The sequence below is a fragment of the Melospiza melodia genome, chromosome 15 (genome assembly GCF_035770615.1).
Source record: "Melospiza melodia melodia isolate bMelMel2 chromosome 15, bMelMel2.pri, whole genome shotgun sequence".
In the NCBI taxonomy this organism is placed as follows: Eukaryota; Metazoa; Chordata; class Aves; order Passeriformes; family Passerellidae; genus Melospiza; species Melospiza melodia.
Window position 1 is genome coordinate 9,245,349 of NC_086208.1, and position 12,055 is coordinate 9,257,403.

A 12,055-nucleotide genomic window follows, 5' to 3' on the forward strand; every position below is an offset into this window, starting at 1 on the left:
ACAGAAAGTCATCCTCAAGTCAGTGAACTGAAATGCTGCAGGGGATCATCAGGGTACTGAGGCCAGCATGCTCCTTCCTGAGATTAAAGAAAGTTCCCCACCATTTTGAGGGACAATGAACCCTGATTGAACCCAATAAAAGACAATAAATCGCACCCAGAGAACACCAGTCTGGCTAAATGAGACCACATAACCCTAAACAGAACATTCAGAGCCTCATTAGAGCCAGCCAGGTGCCATGAAGTTATTGGTCTGCTGAGAATTTAGAGAGAAGGATCTATAGTAGTGGCTGATACCATTCTGAAGATAAAAAAATATCTTATCTGGGGTAAAACTGAGCCTGGCTACTTGTGATTTTACTGAAGGACAGCATTCTTTGTTCTAATGAGTTCTAGGGATTTAAGAGGTCTGATAACAGAGTTTAGCACTGAGGGAGGAAAGGATCCTGTGATGTTGCTGCCATCTCACAGCATCATACAATAGCAATGAGGACTGACTCAAATATCCACAGCTGGGGCACAGTTGCAGCTAAATTTTGGTATGAAGTACTGGAACTATGAGGAGAGCAAATCCTTAGTTAAATGGTTATGTAACTTTTAAATCTATGCATAGCTTAAAATTTTTACGAGGTAGAAATGAACATAAATATAAGTAGTACAAGGGTATCTACAGTTGTCACTACAAAGCATCCAGGATCACACTGACCACTAGCCACCTACTTTGAGATAACTGCCTCAATTTCAGAAATGCACTTTAATTCTTTAAAGTGAGATTCTATTGAAAAAATGCTATTTGAAAAGGCAATCTCACACAGCACTGGACAAAGTGTATGTGGGTTGGATTTAAGCAGTCCATTTTCTGTATCCCACTAATGTGCTGTGATAAAATGAATCCTGAAATACCTTGTATTATGACTCATCTGATATTAAGATGTGTCAGTGTTCATAAACAATGCTGTTCATCTTCTGTGTGTGTGCATGTGTAAGAGGTGTAGGTGGAAGCTGAAGTTTTAGTTGTGATGACTCAGCCTTTATACACTGTTTCTCTTATTTCTGATTTATGAAGAAATTCTCTTCTTTCCTGTGCACTTAGATGGGTGAGGTTCAAGGGCTCAGTGAGGAATGTAATATGTTCATTTCCTGGAACAATCCTGAGATTTTTATGTCTCTGATATTTGACTATTGAAAATTTCATCTTCTGTCCAAGGCAGCCATCTGGATTTTGGCCCTCATTTCTTCACTCCCTTTCTTTGTGATCCCCTTGAGTTAATGGAGAAATTTCACCTACCCTCTCCTCGGTTGGATTCTATATGATACTGCTAAAGTGGTTTTGCGGGTAAAGGTTTTAAAGAGAAATATGCCTCTTATGAATTTCATATTCTCATTCCAGACTATTTGATAAGCAGCGATCTATTAGAATACAGTGAAGAATGTGTATGCAAAAATTAGGGAAAGTAAGTTTTGGTGGTGATTTAGGTCTTGGTTGGTACAGAGATGAAATAGGCTGTTCAAATTTCCACCGTGCTGGGGATTTTTTGTTTTTGCTTTTAAATGAGAATTTGTATCATTCTAAGTATTATGCTCTGTAATTTGCATACTCCATCAGGTGATAAAATCTCCTTAAATAAAGCGTGAAAAAGGTGAATTGTTCAGTAGCAGGGCAGGGTTCAGGCAGTGATTTGCAGCGGGAGCCGCAGGCACCCAGCGCAGCCGGCAGCTGGAGGGGCTGCTCCGAGCCCTGCCTGCCAAAGGGCTCCTGCCCTGTCCGTGCCTCGTGTTTCTCACAAAGCAAGAACCTCTGCTGCAAAAGACGGACCCTATCTTTTCTTCTTTTTAAGCTATCTTTTCTTTTCATCTCATGATTTTGTGCCATCTCTTTTCACATCTCTCATTTTGTGACTTTTAAAGCTTTATGGATGGTGATGGCATGTAGAAATCAGGTGATCATTACAAAGGCAGGACATAAATTCATATATGTGGGAGTGGAGGGAAGAGGTGTGGAAGGGCTGAATGCGTTTCTTTTTAGCATCATGAAAACTCAAAGGTCCACAATAGAAATAGGCCTGCCCGTCTCAATATATTGCAATGGTGTGTTATGTGTTATAACCTAATGATAGATTATGAGGCTGCAGGAGGATTCTAAGTGCATAAATATACATGGTAGTTGCAGTTCTCCTCTGGCCGTTGAGTGCAGATGTTGTTCTGGAACTTCTCAAAAACCTTGTTGCGTCTGGTCGAGTGGATGCAATATTACTGATAGAGTAATCCCTTTGTTTAGGGCAGGTTCAACCTGAAACTTTCTCTCTTTATTTTGTTACTCCTGCTTACTAAAGCCACTTCAGTACCAAACCTGTGTCAGCCTAGGGAGTCCCAGGAGCAGGAGGGCAAGGGGCAGTTGTGCCAGGGAGGTTGGAATGGTATCACACATTCTCTGCCAAGTTCTGCTGTGCTCTGATCCCCTGCACTTTGGGGAATAGGGGCACCAGTAACAGAAGCAAGCTGTTTGTGGCCCCCCCAAGTTTTCCCCTTGTCTATTCCACAATGGGTTTGCTGGACCATCTCCCTCTGTTTCTTTTGAGCTGGTCAGCCAACACAGCAGGGCTTTTCCCCGGCTGCCTGCCATCTGCCATCTCCTCCTTTTGTTTCCCTTTAGAAGCTCACTCCTGTGAGGCACTGGGAGTCTGCCATGAAATCCTAAACAGTCCTGTTTCCTGCTGATGTTTAGGAAAAATCATTGCTGGCCATCAGTGAGGAGAGTTTAGCATCTTGAGAGAAGGGGCAGTGACTTGTAAAGCCAGCAAGGGCAGCCCTGCTTGAGCCATGTCTCTCAGAGCCTTGTAATGATGTCCTAATGAATATTTATCATTATTTGTGATACCCTATTTTCAGCAGTTGTGTATTCTAGTAACAGCTGACAAAATGTTCGTTTTGGTTTGTAATGAAATTGTCTCTGTTTTAGCTGCTCATTATGGTGGGGATGTCACTCCCCTACCATTGTGTCTGCCATTATAACCCAGCTGGATTATTGGCAGGCTAGCAGGGTTAAAGGCATATCTATCTGAGAAGCTTCTTGCCAGGATGAGGGTCTCTGAGTGGAAATGTTAACTCTTTGTACTGTGCATTTATCTTGTAGCAGTGGGGGTTTTTGGTTTTGTTTTTAGCATTAAAAGCGTCTTCCAAAACTTCCCAAATTTAAGTGGCAACCACTAAAATCAAACTCCTTTAGTAAGAAGCAACACAGAAATGTTCACTGATAAAGTAAATTAAATTGAGTTAGACTCTTATAATTTTGTCAAAGGGATGCTTGCTGGATGTGTGCCACAAGAAAGCTCTGTGTGCTGTTTGGCAAAGAGTGATTAGGTAGTGATTTATTTTGAGCAATAACCAAGCTCTTGGCTCATGTGCCAGGCACTGTACATCCTTTTCTGTATCCTTATCATTAGGCCAACACAGAAATCCAGAGGCTGATTCCTGTAACATGGACGAGGCATGTGGATGGTTTTTTTGTGCATGTATTCTTTCTTTCACTGCAAATGCCAGCTGACACAGGAGCTGTGTATCTGAGCAGTCCAAGGAAAGCTGGTTTGGAAGCCAGGACCTTTAAATTCTTTCCTGCCCATGTCCATTAACCGTGGTCCAAGTGATGCATTAATAATAAACCCTGAACCTATTGAAAGTGGCACACAGCCTTGGGTTTCAGCTACCATGCAATTATTCCAGATCTCATCAGTGAAAATAATTTATAATTTTACAATTACGTTTAGGAATCTGGTCCAAATCTTCCAAGTGTTTTTTGATTGTTTTCCCAGATTTAAGTCTTAGAACATCCCATATTGGTCTGGAAACCTCTTCACACTGTTCTTTTTCCAACTATGAAACCTACATGGAAGTGCTCATTTGGCTGAAGACAAACTTTTGCCAACAGAGAGAACAGCTTTAAATAAACAGTATTGTGGGATTTCTGTTTCCCTTTTCTCAAATAATGCTGCTGTCCTGAGGATGCTTGGTTTAGGCAAATGACATTTTGATAAAAAGTGACTTTATTAAAAATTGACATCCAGCTCTAAACTAATTCTGTATGATGGATTAAACCTTTTTTTATCCTTTTTATCATAAGATTGTCTTTGCACTGTTAATTTTGAAGATTCAGACAAATCTGGTCTTAGTCTTAGTATATAAACTGAAGTTCATTTACGTTGGAGTGGAAAAGGAATCTGGATGATGGGGTCTCCCTTTGGGAAATCTCCCTTCCACTAAAAATTGATAACAAATGGGTCTGATTCTGATGTAGAAAAGTGTACTGCAGTTGGGTTTTCACTCTTAAAAAGAAACTGGAGTGATTTGGATCTTCATTGTTCACAAATTCTGGACTTAGCTGTAGGAAATATCTTCTCTTGGTACGGTATGGCACAGAGCATTAAGGGATAAGTTTGTCATGCAGTACATATCACACCACATCTGGTCTCTCCTTACATCCTCAGCTTGGAAATGGATGTTCAGATGGTACCACAATGAGAGAGCTGTGCTGGCATTTTAATTTTTAAAAAGCACATTCTAGAATTGTTAAAGCAGGAGCATCCTATCAAAATTGTTGTCTGAGTTCTCATAAAAGAGTGTAGAAAGTGTTAATAATATAACACAGCACACAAGAACAGATGTCCCATGGCAAAGTTGAAACAAAATTGGAAGAAATTAACACCCAGTTTGATAATGCACAGCAATGGAAACTTTGTTCTGCATATGGGGGCTCAAGCTTGGATGCTTGCAACCCCTCCCCTTCATTATTGAACAAAGAGGAAAATAGGAACACAATAAAAATAGAAACTGATAAAGAAAGCTCAGTCAGTGCATTCATTTTTATCCTGTAGCAGAATTTCATTTGCTGATCCACTTTCTTTGCATAAATACCAATGAATTGAACTCACCTTTAATCTCTGAAGCTTAACTCTTAATTGCATAGATTGTCCATAAAAGGCATGAAGCATTATCCCAGTTCCAGAACATTGTTACTTTGATCTTTTCCTGAACCATCATGTCATATGAGGCTGTTTGAATTCAACAAACTTGGAAATTTAAGGTGTTTAGATAAATGATTTCAGGTGTGACTTGTTAAATTGAAAGTGGAGATAAAGAAATACTGTGAATAAAGTTCAGAGTATCCAGTTTCTGAAAAATGGTATGTGAATGTTACATGTGGTAACCCTGTAAATTTGGAGGGTTTCGTCCTCCTCACAGTTCAGAAATCTGTATACATGTTTAATAGCCAAATCTCATCTTCCTTATTCAGTCTTGAGCTCCTGGGTCAGCAATGTTTCAGGACAATGCCTAAGAGAGGATACCACAATCAGTCCCTTTTTATGTGGAAATCTTTGATAACTTTTTTGTTGTTTTGTGGCTTTATTTTGTTTTGTGTTTTATACTGTATGTTATTCTGAAGATATGATGAACCAGTGATCAGGTGAGGACTGTCTGAAATGCAAGAGAACTTTGTTACATAGATGTTATTTAATCACATGAGTGAACCAAATATGTATTGCTGAATTACAAACATTTTGCTGCCCAGTAAGGACTGAGAGTTGCATTATTAGTTTTGGCTGCTTTATCAGAATGGTTGTTGAATATCATTCCTTTTTAAAACTTAAAGGCAAGGAAGAGTGATTAGTAAACGATTTATCTTTGACAGTCCATATCAGAGTTTTCTACTTTGATTGAGTTTATGGATTTTCTGACTGTTGGTCTGAGAAGCTTTCCCTCTAGGTAGGTAGATGGGAAGGTGCTGTGGTAATTGTATCATGATTGACCAGCTTTGGATTATTTTAGGATTATTCAGAATGGAAAATACAGCTTTTACTACCTTTTAAAAAATATATTTTAGAAAGATTTGTCTTTTAACAAGGCTTTTTAGAATTTAACCCTGCAGTCTCTCAAAAATGGTTTCTTTCTGTGAGTGCCAAGAATTAGCTTTTGTTCGTTTTCATCCAGGAAGCAATAGATCAATTTCATCAATCAATTTAATTCTGTGCCTCTGTTTTTCCATTTCTGATAAAACTCAATTATCAAAAGATGCAATACTCTTTTACAGCAGTTGTATTAATTAGACTTTCTCCAGCACGTAATCATCCTGAGTACTTTAGTGGTTTCAGTTTGACAATTTCCTACAGTCCTGCAGAGATTGTGGAGCTATGTCAGCATCGTTGTGCATGTTTTACCTTACCTAATATATGTTCTGAGACTTTTAAATTTCTTTATTGGTGTTTTTATGCAAAATTGAATGGGATTTTTTTTCAAAAAAATGTTTTTGTTGGGTGTTCTGACCAGTGATGGGGTTTTGCCAATGGATTAATTTAAAATGTTCAACTTTTTATATGCATGCGTGTACTTGATACAATCACCTCCATAACAATCAGTCCTTTGACACTCTTTAATAACAGCCTGACAGAATAGCTGTGATGGACAGCTCTGTTGCTTATCAGTTGTTTATGTTGTACATAAGCATCAGTCTAATAAAAGATAATTATTTCTGGGAGTCATTGCTCTAGGCCCAAAAATGATATGCCCTCTTGGCAAAAACATATTGCTTTTAATGTACTTCACCTGAAAAATAATTAAAGCCAGTTTGCAATGAATGTTTCATTCTTGTTGTTTGTCTTCAAAAGATATCTCATTCTAAAGAGATATTGGATGCAGCTTATTCCCTAAATAATTTTAAAAAGTCTTCATGTAACTTCTCTTGTACATTTAATTTTGAAAGCACAATAGATCTGACTTTACAGTTCAGATTTACTAACTGATATTTTTACTCCTGAGAGATAATTAAACTAAAAATTATTTGGCAAGTGTTTTGTCTAAGAAGGACTCTTGATATCTATATTTCATCCACATGGTGCTCTGTCATCTTCTAAGGGATAATATCAGAGTTCAAGTGTTCATCCAGTTTGTTCTCAACAGAAGCAATGTTTTTTTGCTCAAGAAGTTGTGTGGTTTAGATCCAGCGATCCCATTTCATTCTTTGTGGTTCGTGGTTTACAAAGGCATTTCTCTCCCTGGTACAGGATTCCCCAAGGGCTGGGAGGGAGACAAAAAGATTGTGTTTGGAGAATAGGAATAGAGTTCTGTGCAACCAGGATTAGGAAAGTCCAAGTTATTTCTTGAGCTTACTTTTGTTTAATGAGCTGTGAATGCAAAGTTTTTGTCTTTGTAAGAAAGCTCCATCACATGTAATAAATTAGGATTATGGGGTTTTTCCTCAGATGCAGTGTTTTTGTATTGCTGCATGTTTTAGAAAACTGGTATATATGGGACTGAGAATAGTTTAAAAATTTTCTTCCCTTCCTCTTTTTATTACATTAAGTACAAAACACTTTTGGGATGAGAGCACACAAAAAGGATGTACCATTGCAGAATCCTTATTTTTGACTAAATGGGATTAGCAATGTGTAGGTTATTCTTTGATTTCTGCATGTATCTATGCATGCAGTAGGTGAAACAATCCTTGTTCCTCCCTTTCCATACTAGGATACACACAAAAGATATGATGCATAAAACATCTTTTAATAAATAACCCAGCAGAATCATCATTAGCAAGGGGAGGGCAATTATTTCTCTTCATTAAGCTTCTCAGTGCTCATGTTAAAGTAATCATGAGACTGTATGCTTTACAGTCTTGCATGGTTAAGGCATATCCATTTCTGCACATTCTGTAACACAAAAACCCCAAATTATACTGAAGGGTTAGAAAATACTTGTGGTCAAATGGTAATTTTAGAAATGGCTCTCAAGAGGTGTTAATTAAATCTTTAGTCGTCCTAGATATGTGTTTTAACTTTTATACAGAAATTAATACAGATGTCTGGCTGCTACAAGAATCTGTGAGCATTTGTTACTGAATGTAACCTGAAGTTAAATCTGCAAGAGTTGAAAAGTGTTTTTTTTCTGGATTTGAAGACAATTCAGATATGAGTGCTTTTTTCTGCAAGGCAATTCAGAGTCTGAGCATGTTTTGCCTGCACAAAGCCAGATTGTGGCACAAAGTGCAACCTTAATATTCCAGAATTAAAATACTATAAAAATAATAGTGGCAAAGCTCTGCAGATGAGGTAAACTACACAGTATCTCAGAGGTCAGGCTGAAGGAAGACAATCTAGGATTTATGTTGTACATGGGTACTGCTGTGTATTGCTAATCAATTAGAAGAACATGGAGTCTTTGCTATTAACTTCAAAATGTGTTTAGGATTAAATTTTCCTTGCTTTCAGGAGCAATCATAAAACATACGCCTCTAAATCCCACTGGCTTTACATGACATTTCATTAGACTTGCTCAGAATACTGAGATGAACCCCTATAAACCACACATTGTAAGTTGCCTAAAGGCTTGGTGAATAAATGCCACACTTCAGTTTACTTTTTAGATTTTCAGACTGAGGACCAATATATAAATACTCACTGGATTTGTAAAGGCTCTATTCCAGTAATATTCATTTAGGGTTTTACTCTGATCTAAGTCCAGTCAGTGGTATTTTGGTGTCACTGAAACACTTCTAAATTATCAGCTTCTTCAGAAGCCAAACATGAATGATGTTTTGTATTGGTTTAATCTCCTATTGCTCTAATCATGTTCTGCTCCTGCTCTCTGTTCTGTGGAGAACTCCTTGACTTTTCAGAGGAGATTTGGGAACTTAAAAATTTAATTATAAAAAATCAATGTGGAAGCAGATACATGTTAGCAGGCTTAAACAGAAAATTTTGAAAGCATTTTGAAATTTAAGTAGGTCTGTTATTGAATCTGCTCAAAAATTCATGATCCATAACTTGACAAATTTAAAGGACATGGCAAAACTGAGTTCTTAATAGTTTATAAATTTGGACACTATTCCTGCATGTCAATACTGCATACTGCATCATTGCCCTTATTTCAGGAAGTATGCTGGGTTGTTGGTTGGTATAGTGGTGAGTTTGGGGTTTGTTTTTTTTGTAATACAAATAGATGTATTTGGACTCTTTTTTTGTGGCCTTGGCCATCTGAAGATTGAATTCTTCCACAAGGCTTTTTGAGCTCTCTCTTTCCAGAGAGCCCAGCAGGGTAAATGCTCACTAGGGAGTACAACTTTTCTGTGTCATCTGCAAAAACTTTCTCACATGTTTGTGTTAATCACAAACCTCACCAGCTTGTGTTAGTATTTTGTACCAGAGTGCTGCATGAAGACCTTTAACCCTTGAGGATGCAGTTCTCCAAAACAATTTATCCTTTGTGGAGTTGTGTTACAGTTTCCATGGCATTTCCAGAGCCATGTAGTGATAAGAGACTAAATTAAGAGAATTTCAATGGACCTCTGCATTTGCCAGGTGACATGCTGCTGTTGACAAACAGCTGTAGTGAGTAGCAGGAACTGAAAATGGGGAGCTGTCATTTCTTGATATAATTTTAAGTAGCTGTTGAAAAAACAGCCAACCAAAGTTTGAGGTTCTTGCATGTGTTATTTCAAGTGGGATATTTACCTTCAGCAAAGGGAAACACACAATAATTTACTGCTAACCTATCATTATTAACCTAGTTAATAATGATAAGGAAGCAATAATAAATCACAACTGGCATGTTTTAACAAGATGTATAGATCCTTCTGGAAGTGTTCTTGCATCTCAATTATGTAATAAAATGATACATTTGTATTATTAAGGTCAAGCCTGTTCCTTCCAGGGTGGGGTGTCACAACAGGGCATTGTGTCCCCAGTTCTGACAAGCTGTTCCTCCTGATGCTGATGCCATCATCCTCACCTGTAGGTTCTCTGGAGCCACATTTACAGTAGGAGCTGGATCACCTTCCCATTTCCCTTTAGTCTGAAGCTTTCTGCTGTCCCTGAGTTTTACTGGAGGCTGGAGCCAAAGTATTGTCAGGGGCAGCTCCTGCTCCACAGCCTTTGGCTAGACTGTTAATGGCATGGTTTACACAGGCAAATGTTTACTGTGTGTGCAATCTTGTTTACCCACACCATCCTCATAGATGCAGGCTCACATATATCCTGACACCTAAGCAAAGACATTAAAAATGGATTTTTGTCCTGATGCCTTGGGGTTTTGACCAAACCTTGTCTGAGTGAAGGGGCCCACGAGTAATTAGGTCCAGAGCTACACAAGTACATTGTTTTTTACTGTAACCTTTCCTTGAGGCAGGAGTTTATCAAATCAGCCTCATTGCAAGGATTTAATTGATTCTCATAACATGCTTTGGGTTCATTAGGTGAAGTAATACAATGGATTGATAACACTTCTGCAGAATGAGTTTATCCTCCTTGCATTGTCCTTAACATTAGAAGGAAGAGCATGCATACACTTTCATTTGTATTTATACATCTGAACTGGTGATATTCCATTTGAAAACATTTCAAACAGAAAGAGATCCATTTGCAGCTGCTTTAGAATTCATTCAGTAGCTGGACCAAGTTCTTTTGCAAAATTTAATTATGTGCTTTCTGAAATGGCAGTAAGTGGCAATTTTCTTAATGCAGTTAGCACCATACTTAATATTATAATAATACTGATTTATACTCTTCTCATGTCTCTCTTGAACTATTGTTTAACACTGAAAAAGATCTTCCAATATTTGTTGGAATTAAAAAAGGATGAATATAAATACAAATGCATATAGGTGTTAGAAGGTGCAGTTTCTGAATATAGTTATTTTGATCTATAATTACTTGCCAAGAATATTTCAATGATTGTTAAATGGAGAATGAAATTCAATTCCATCTACATATCATTACAAGGTAAGGGTAAGTTTATAAGGTAGTGAGTGAAATGCTAATCAACCCTTCTGAAATTAAAGAGGAATTAAATGATTGAAATCCAGTGGGAGGTATTTCAGCTCTAATCAGGTTGTTTAATAGAGTTTGGCACATTGTGCCAAATATGCCCTATTTTGAATGTGACTTGATTTTGGCCAGCAATTAATTAAAGAATAAAGAGTTGTTATGAAGACCTGCTCAATTCTGATAAGTTAGTACCTTCTGCAGAAGTGTGGTGATGCTCCACGAAGTGTTGGGCCCTGCATTACTCATGAAAATCTAAGTTCAAAGACCAGAGTATTTCCTTAGTGATTGCTGTTCTACTGTGGAATAATGCCATAGAGGCACTACATTAAATTAAGCCAGCCACAGGGAAAATATTGTATTAAGATATCATATTGAGAGAATGTGTTGGTATCAGTACATCAAATTAATTGTTGAATTATACTTAAAGTACTAGCAAAGCCCTACAGCTTCTCAGAAATCATTTTGAGCCCTACCAAGTCAGGTTCTGCTGATCCTGATGCCAAATGATGCATAAAGATTCGAGTAGACTGGGAGAATTCTTTTAGCAAAAGGTGATACTGGAAAATGTTCTACGCCAATGCTAATTGGAATAATGAATAAACGGAATATGAAATAAGCAGGATGATTGATTTCTTGCCAATAAATTCTGTCCCTGGGCTGGGTTTTCTCTCTGTCTCCACGCTTTGAATGTCTCCACGTGTCCCTCAAGCAGAGTTAATACCTGAGCGAGAGCAGGAGTGTCTGGGCTTTCAGCAGGGCTTGTGGCAGGGGGAATTCGCCATCTGCTGGCCCTGCCGAGGATCCTGCAGAGCCCCCCGGTGCCGGGGCAGGGTTACCTGCGCCGAGAGCGGGGCAGCAAATGCTGCAGGAGGAGCAGCGCATCCCCCTGGGGCTCCTTTGGTGCAGGGATTCCTCTGAGGGAATGAGTGCTGCGGGAGAACGGGGGTGCGGGATCCCCCGCTTGCCCACACCGTGAAATTAAAGGTCTGCGCTGGAAAAAGGCACAATTATCGCAATTGTGATAATCGCAATTATCACAGCATGCAAACACGGCACTTTCATAAATAGATATCATCAGTTTTAAGGCTTACAATAACAGTAGGTAGGATTCAACGCAACATCACCTAACGCTCTTAACCTCTTAAATCCTGATTAAAAATATGTCAGGTGCAAATTCCAGTTTTAAATTACAAAAGAATTTACTTCAAACAGATTTGTCTTAAATTCTGTACTATTTTCCTCTGTCAA